We start from the raw sequence: 7,759 nt of genomic DNA on the forward strand, positions 1-7,759 counted from the left end.
ACAAAGCTCCCAACTTCTGCTAATATCTCTGGAAAACCTTTTCTATTCCCTTCTCTAAGGACATTGCCAGTTATCTGTTTTGTACTGATGTAATGTTTCAAAATGGTTTTTTAGAGACCACTTTTAACTTTTCCATTAAAATTAGAGTTTTAATTTTTAGGTTCTAAGTTTTTTTGTTGAGATGAATGATGTTTCTTTAGTAGTGTGAGTATCTAAAAGAATTAAGAGAGGAGAGGAAAAGTATTGCTGTACCCCATATATTTTATTTTTTAGCTGTGTTGGTCCCAGGATATTAGAGAGACCAGGTGGGTGAGGCAATATATTTTATTGGACCAACTTCTGTTGGTGAAAGAGACAAGCTTTCGAGTTCTGTGTAAGCTCAAAAGCTTGTCTCTTCATAAACAGCAGCTGGTCCAATAAAAGACATTACCTCACCCACCTTGTTTCTCTAGTTTTTAGAGATATTATTTCCATTTGTTATAATTCATTAATTATACATCTGGGGAAAGAAATAAAATACTTATTAAAAGAAGACTCTGATTGGCTAGCAAAGGTTCCACCTATTTGGCTCTTATTTCCACATTTCAGTCAGGGCTCGTTGGTCAGTTTATCCTTCTGGAGATCATAACACCTCGTTAACAGAACACAAGAAAAAGAATCTAAGGTATTTTCATTATTATCACTTTTAAGTTTTTTTTCAAAGATATCCTTAGGACTCTGACTACAAAAGTGTGTAAGACTAAAAAACCCACTACTTTCAGCTCTCAGACAACAGCCACTTTTGAAATGTACAGATGTCATCCTGACAGCTTTTGAGCTGACTGCAGGGCTGCCATTCACACTCAAGTTACTATGAAAATAGATGATGAATTAACGGGGGGAAAAAACTAAGTTGTTTGAACTTTCTTATCAGTTATGCTATCTAGCCCCTAGTTTAAAAGGATTAAAGAATGTATAGCCTTAGTTGCAGAATTAAATATAATTGTTGCATGTTTGTTCTCCTTCCCTCCCTATCCCACAATCTACACCATTACATCATGCTGATATGACTCCACCTACCAGGAAGAAGGAGGTAAGCAACTGTCAGTCACTCAGCCTTCCGTAGATTGAGGCTTCACCTATTGTCTTCTCTGTTTCCCATCTAAAATTTCTATTATATTTTAAAATCTTAAAATTCATCATTTACTCAGCTGTTGTTTCAGATAAAAATATCCTACACTATTTTTTCTTTATGTTGATGCCTCTTAAAGCCTTCAAGTTGACCTGACTTTGGTGAGGGGGAAGCTGGCTGTCATATTCAAGCTGGCAGAAGCAAAGGAAAAGAATTTTAAACTCTCCATTGAGCTGTTTCATTTCTTGAAGGGCAGACTTCTTTCTACATGTTGCGGTTTCTTGAGTAACAATCAAAAATACAAGCATCATGAGCCTTCAGAATAAAACTTCATTTCATCGCCTTCCAAGCCTTCCAATCCTTGCTTGATCCAACAAAACTCTATAAATGTTTCAAAATTGAAAGGTGCTTTTTTTGACACACTAAAAATAATTATAACATTTTAGAAAAGCAATTGCACTTCAGGAAGTGTGGTTATGCTGGCTACCCACGATTATGCATTGCTACTTACTTAAAAAGATATAAGATGAAGGATGGGCAAGGCCCAGGACAAGGAAAAGAACTCGGGAGATCTGGATCCTATTCTTGAGTCAATGGTCACAGGCTCCTCTGGGAACAACCTGCTTAGAGTAGAAGAAATTCTGAGATTTTTTTTTTAATGGACTTTTCTAGGAATTCTTTAAATAGGGCTGGAAGGAAGCCTTTTGTTTACTTCTCAAAATCTCATCGCAGAAAAAGCTAGGATTTTAGCCATCAAGATCTTCATAGATTTGGACATCCACCAGCAATCCTTGTTGCCTCAATTCTGCCCCTGGGATTCTCTGCTCCCTATCTTGCTCCTTGGTAGTACAGCTCCATAGAAGTCATGCTACCATGGATGCTCCCACTCGTTACTCTCCTCAAAACTCTCCCATTCTGTCCTTTATTGGGGGACCTACCAGCCTTTGAGGTTTATCAAGAGAATCCTGTTGCACCAGTGCAACCCCATTCCAGGCTTGTCTTTAAGAGTACCTGCAGGGTACTCTTCCCAAGACAGGAAAGGGGGGGCATTATCACTGAAGGGGAGTAAGTGATCTCAGGAAAGGAATTTGGGAGAGCTGCAGAGTAGGATATGTAGGTCATTTAGGCAGTCATGGCAGCCATGTTTGTAGTCCTGGATACTGGCAAAGCCACCTGGGAAATAGGTGTGCATGTATATGCATCCTTCTCACAGACCAGAGAGACTTGGAAGGAGCTGGGCTCCTAAGGCAAAACAACAACAAAAAAGACCTAAATGAAAATGACACTACATGGCACAAAGAGAAACTGTATAGGACTGTGTGGATATCTATCTTCAAATGAGATATAGTCTGTAATGGAAATGTACTGCCTTGTGAATTGAAAGAGTTTTACGGAAAGAAAAAGCAAGTGGCATTGTTTGGGAAGTGCTGACCAGTCCGTTTTTTTGCAAACAGTTTTCAAACTGACTGTACATATCAAAACTACCGCTCTATCAACTTATTGCAAACAGTTCACATGGAATGCTGCAAACATTCAATGGAATTTATAATAAGAGATACAGATTTGGATATCATATGTTCAAAGTTATATTTGGAGATATTGCTTATATAGTTTAGAGAAGAAATTGGGCCCCCAAAATACATTGCATCCCCTCTGTCTGGTGCTTCTAGATGTAATCTTGCACTGCTACACAATGCATATCTGAGATCATGCAGACAGATTAGCACTGCTACAGAGCACAGCAAAAAAGATTTTGGCACAGGATAATCAAAACGATTCAGTTATCCAATCATAGACTAGTACAGTAACAGCGTCTGTGATAATTACATACTGTGGTTAGCTGAAGCCAACAAGATGATGCATTGTTGTCATTGTGCTGGTCTTCCCTGCTGCCACTGTTCTAAAAACTGAACATCTGCTGCAATCAACAAACCAACTCCCAATTGCTGTCCCTTTCTTTTGGCTGAACTCAATGGCAACAAAAGCTGCTATATTTTGTCTTCAGTGCTATACTTAGAAGCAGTACAGTCAAAAAGAATCACTGGATTTGGTTCTAGGGAACAGAGTGCTCATATGGCCCTGTCTTCAAATCCATAACAAGCTACTGCAGCAAAGCCACAGTTCTGTGCTGACAAATTCTGGCATCCCGGACAGTGGTAAAAATACAGAATTGGGTTTTGTTATAGTGCTTTTCATTCTCAAGATTTTGTGAAGTGCTGTGTAAAGCAATGAGTTAGAGTTCAGTGACTGTGCAAACAAACTAAGCAGGTGTAGTGGTAACTCACCTACAGTCTTGGGCATAGATCCTATTTTAATGAGAGAAGGAACTTTGGCTAGGAGACCAAAAAGTATCATGGGATTTTAATTTCTTCCTGGAATGCCACTTGAAAATTAGCATTAGAGTACTGAGTTAATGTCTCATCGAAATGATGGTCCTTCAAAAAGTGAAGCATTCACTCCAAATACAGTATTCACCTCTTACTACTGGGGGAATTCTGCGCCGAAAAATTAAAAATTCTGTGGACAATATTTTAAAATTCTGCATATTTTATTTGTCAAAATAACAATATAATTATGCCAGTTTCAATTATTTTGGTAATTTATTTCAAAATGCCTGCCAGCAAGTATGTGTCTAACAATACAGACAAAAAAATATGCAGGAAATGTTTTTTGACAAATAGATTCCTTACTAGGCATATTACTACAGACCTTTGAAAAATAATCCATTTAAGCTACAATACAGAAATGTATTTCCTGCACCCCTCAGAAGTAGTGCAAAGGCTTGAGGGAGTCAGGGTAATGGAGGAACTGAGGGAAAGGGAAATAATTGCGGGGAACATATAAGCCAGTTGAGAAGACACAACCTTTGGCTGAGTAAAATACTGAAGTTTATATAATGTCAAAGCAAGTTTAATTAAAACCATCCCAACTGGATTTTCTTTGAATGAGATTGGAGGAAACTGAATGGTAAGATATGGACAATTGTATTTTTTCTTTTATATGTGCAGTAGAAACAAGTGCCCCCTGAAGGAACATTTACAGGATTGAATGGTTGGTTGAGAGATTGTCTCTCTTAGTGGCAACCAGGTGTACAGTGTCTCGGAAATTTCTCTGATATATAATTTCTGGTTAAAGAAGAGATCTTTTCTACATTTCCTCTGTCTAAAACACATGGGGCATTGATCTCTCACTGTACTTTTGATGCTGTTTATGGAGAATTTTTTAGAGTTTACATTTTCTTATAACAGGGAAGCTTTTCCTTCCAAATATTTATTATATTTATAATGATAAACAAAGCTGCAATAAATTGCACCATTCCTCATATTGGAAGTGACCCAGTAGGGTCACTGCTTTTATTTAAAGAGCACCAGTGATTGAATACCCTGTTAGGAAGAAAGTATATTTAATAATCCACAAATATTCTTGAAGACGTGTCTTGAGGCATATAAAACAGAGATGAACCCAACCCAAAATTGAAACTCCCCTAACCACTACTTTCTGAAAGTTCAGAACGTCTTCCAAATTTCATATTTTGAGAATGTCTCTAACTCCAAATGATTACCATGTGCATTAGCCACACATTAATCACATAAACATCCATTTTTGTCTCCATTAGCAGTGATGATACTGATTAAACTGAGACCCTATTATAATAACTTGTATAGCAATCATTCTTTTCATGTCCTAGAGATCTACACTAGATACCATTAAAACATATTGTAACTGTGAGCAAAAGCAGATTTTTTTTAAATGGCAACCACCATCCATCTTTTTAATTAATGTGATTTAACATGATTTTTGTCTCACCACAGCCAAACAAACAAACACTCTGTTTATAAAGTTAGTTTTATTTATATTTTATCCTCATTGTGCTTCAGATAAGTGCACTGCTGAGGTGCATAAGAAGAAAAGAAAATGTATTCAGGATAATTGGTGGATACAGTACCTTAGATTTTGTTCTAAATGATAGCCAGACCTGAGGTAGCTGTAGTATATGACTCTATTCTCAAAACAATAAATATGCTAGGGTGGTAGTGGAGTTTTAGTGGGTGGAGCACAGAAGTTGAAATCAAGGGGGGAGGGATAGCTCAGTGGTTTGAGCATTGGCCTGCTCAACCCAGGGTTGTGAGTTCAATCCTTGAGGAGGCCACTTAGGGATCTGGGGCAAAAATCAGTACTTGGTCCTGCTACTGAAGGCAGGGGGCCAGACTCGATGACCTTTCAAGGTCCTGTCCAGCTCTATGAGCTAGGTATATCTCTCTAATTTAAGAGCTACTAAATTCTAAGCCTGGTTCTGGAACTAGTCAAGTAAGTAAAATCTATGTCTTTATAAAATAAAGAAAATGGTAATTGCTTAACATATATGTCACAAGGATATTGTGACAAATACAAGCATGAAACCATGTCTATGCTACAAATACCACCATGTCAGGAAACCTAGTTCAAGACAGTTATCCCCTAATCTGATTTCATCCATGGTTCCAGTTTGTGGTGTATACTGGCCAAGGCTTTAGCCTAATTACAGAACTAAATTAAGATCCAGTCTACAGTATAAACTGGAATCATACTGGTTTAGGGAAAACTGCTTTGAACCAAGTTTCCTGACATCAGGGCCACCCAGAGGGGGGAGTGGGGCAATTGGCGGGGCCTCCATGAGAGTTTTTCGGGGCCCCTGGAGCAGGGTCCTTCACTCGCTCCGGGGGCCCCGGAGCTTCTTCGGCGGCGGGGGCTCCCTGCCGCCGAAGACCCCAGGCCCCCTGAATCCTCTGGGTGGCCGTGTCTGACATAGCTATATTTCTAGTGCAGCCAGGGTCTTAGTGCTTATAAATCACACCGAAGAAGTAAAGTGCTAAATATTATCGTTCTAGGGTCAATGCAGGAGGAAGAGAAACTTGTTTTAGCAGTTGAGGGTCTGATTCTATTTTAGCTGAGTGTTACACATATTCTGTTCTTATTTTATTGTATTTTCCAGTGTTGACTTTCTCCATGTGTAGTTTAAAATTAATATTATCTAGAGCTGTCTCTGGATAACCTTCCCCCATTAGATAAAGATATCAGACACATGCATTTATTTATACAATTGCTGTCTTGAAAGTATCATAACCTCCAATTCCCCTTCCCTCTTTCAAAATCTGTAAATGAAAGAAGTTTTTCATAAGGATCAAATGACAATAACTGCAAACCCTAGAGGGTAAAAGACATTTTCAACACTGCATTTTCTTAGGGCAGACATAAATAATCCTTTGTAGACTGATTTGTAAGGTTTCTATAACTCTAAATCTTGTCCATATTTAATATGGTGATATTGCTCGAAATCAACTTCCAGAGAGACATAAAGATGACTCTTGTTCTGTCCCTCAGCCCTTAGAGTCTGAACAAGGAAACACAGTTTTCTCTGGCTAGCATTAGGAATACTGCTTTGTAATCTGACATAGATGTCACTGCAAGCTCCACGTTTCAATGGAGAGGTAAAACAAAAGATTGAAGGCAGTGCAGAATTTTTATATGCTGTAGCAATTGGAAATATTGTTGCAATTAGGTCCTTTTTATGTTCTACTGTAATACAATACAGAGGGGTGAAAACTGAAAAGCCACATGTGCCTTGGGCCAGATTCTGCATCCTGCACAACATAGCCTGTCTATGTCCATCTCAGTACACAGAGCTGCTCTGTAGCTGCTGAGCTCTCACTGTTTAGAGTGGAGGCGCAGGATTTGAGTCCTAAAAACAGCCTTACAATATTGTTCCAAGCTTTTAGCAATGCTTCAGAGTTACAGAATGGGCCAGTTGGTGTGAACTAGTGTAGTTCCACTGGAGCCAACGGAGCGATGCTTATTTACACCAGCTGAGGATCTGGCCCTGTGTGTTCAGGAGAGATGTAACAGTCACTTTTCTCTAGCTCTGGTCTCTAGCAAATAATCATTGACATCACGATTCTCCTGTATACCTCAAAATAATATCTGCTATCATGATGACTCACGTAGGGAGCAAGATCTGCTCCACCAGTAAATGGGGAGGATACAATATAGGAGAAAACTCCACAATCCTTCAAGGACCTTCTGCGATTTCTTGCTGTGAGAGGTGCATTATTTCCTCAGCTTTCACGATGGACTCCACTAAAACCAGATGTGCAGAGTGAGATAAATAGCAAATCTCCTTGTATTTTATCTGTATACATTTTTAGTGTGTCATTGTGTACTTTGAGTTCTTCATCATTTCTGATGCCAGTGTCCAGAGGTTACAGGCGTGAGAGGGAAAGCAAGAAATTGCAGCCATTTCCTGCTCGGTCCAGAAATGGCCTTGGAGAGGAGCAAAGAAGGAAAGGGAGAGTAACTGCAGACTAACTTTAGGGTTACCATATTTCAGTAAGCAAAAAAGAGGACGGGAGGAGCCCCGCCCTAGCCCCGCCCCCGTCCTGCCCTAGCCCTGCCCCTCCCACTTCCTGCCCCCCTCAGAACCCCCAACCCTCCCCCCACTCCTTGTCCCCTGACTGACCCCTCCTGGGACCCCTGCCCCTAACTGCCCCCCAGGACTCCACCCCCTACCTAAGCCTCCCTGCCTCTTGTCCCCTGACTGCCCCCTCCTGAGACCCTCCCCCCATCCTAACTGGCCCCCTAGGACCCTACCCCCTACCTGTCCCTTGACTGCCC

The sequence above is a fragment of the Terrapene carolina genome, unplaced genomic scaffold (assembly GCF_002925995.2).
Source record: "Terrapene carolina triunguis isolate 2854851 unplaced genomic scaffold, T_m_triunguis-2.0 Scaffold69, whole genome shotgun sequence".
Taxonomy (NCBI): Eukaryota; Metazoa; Chordata; order Testudines; family Emydidae; genus Terrapene; species Terrapene triunguis.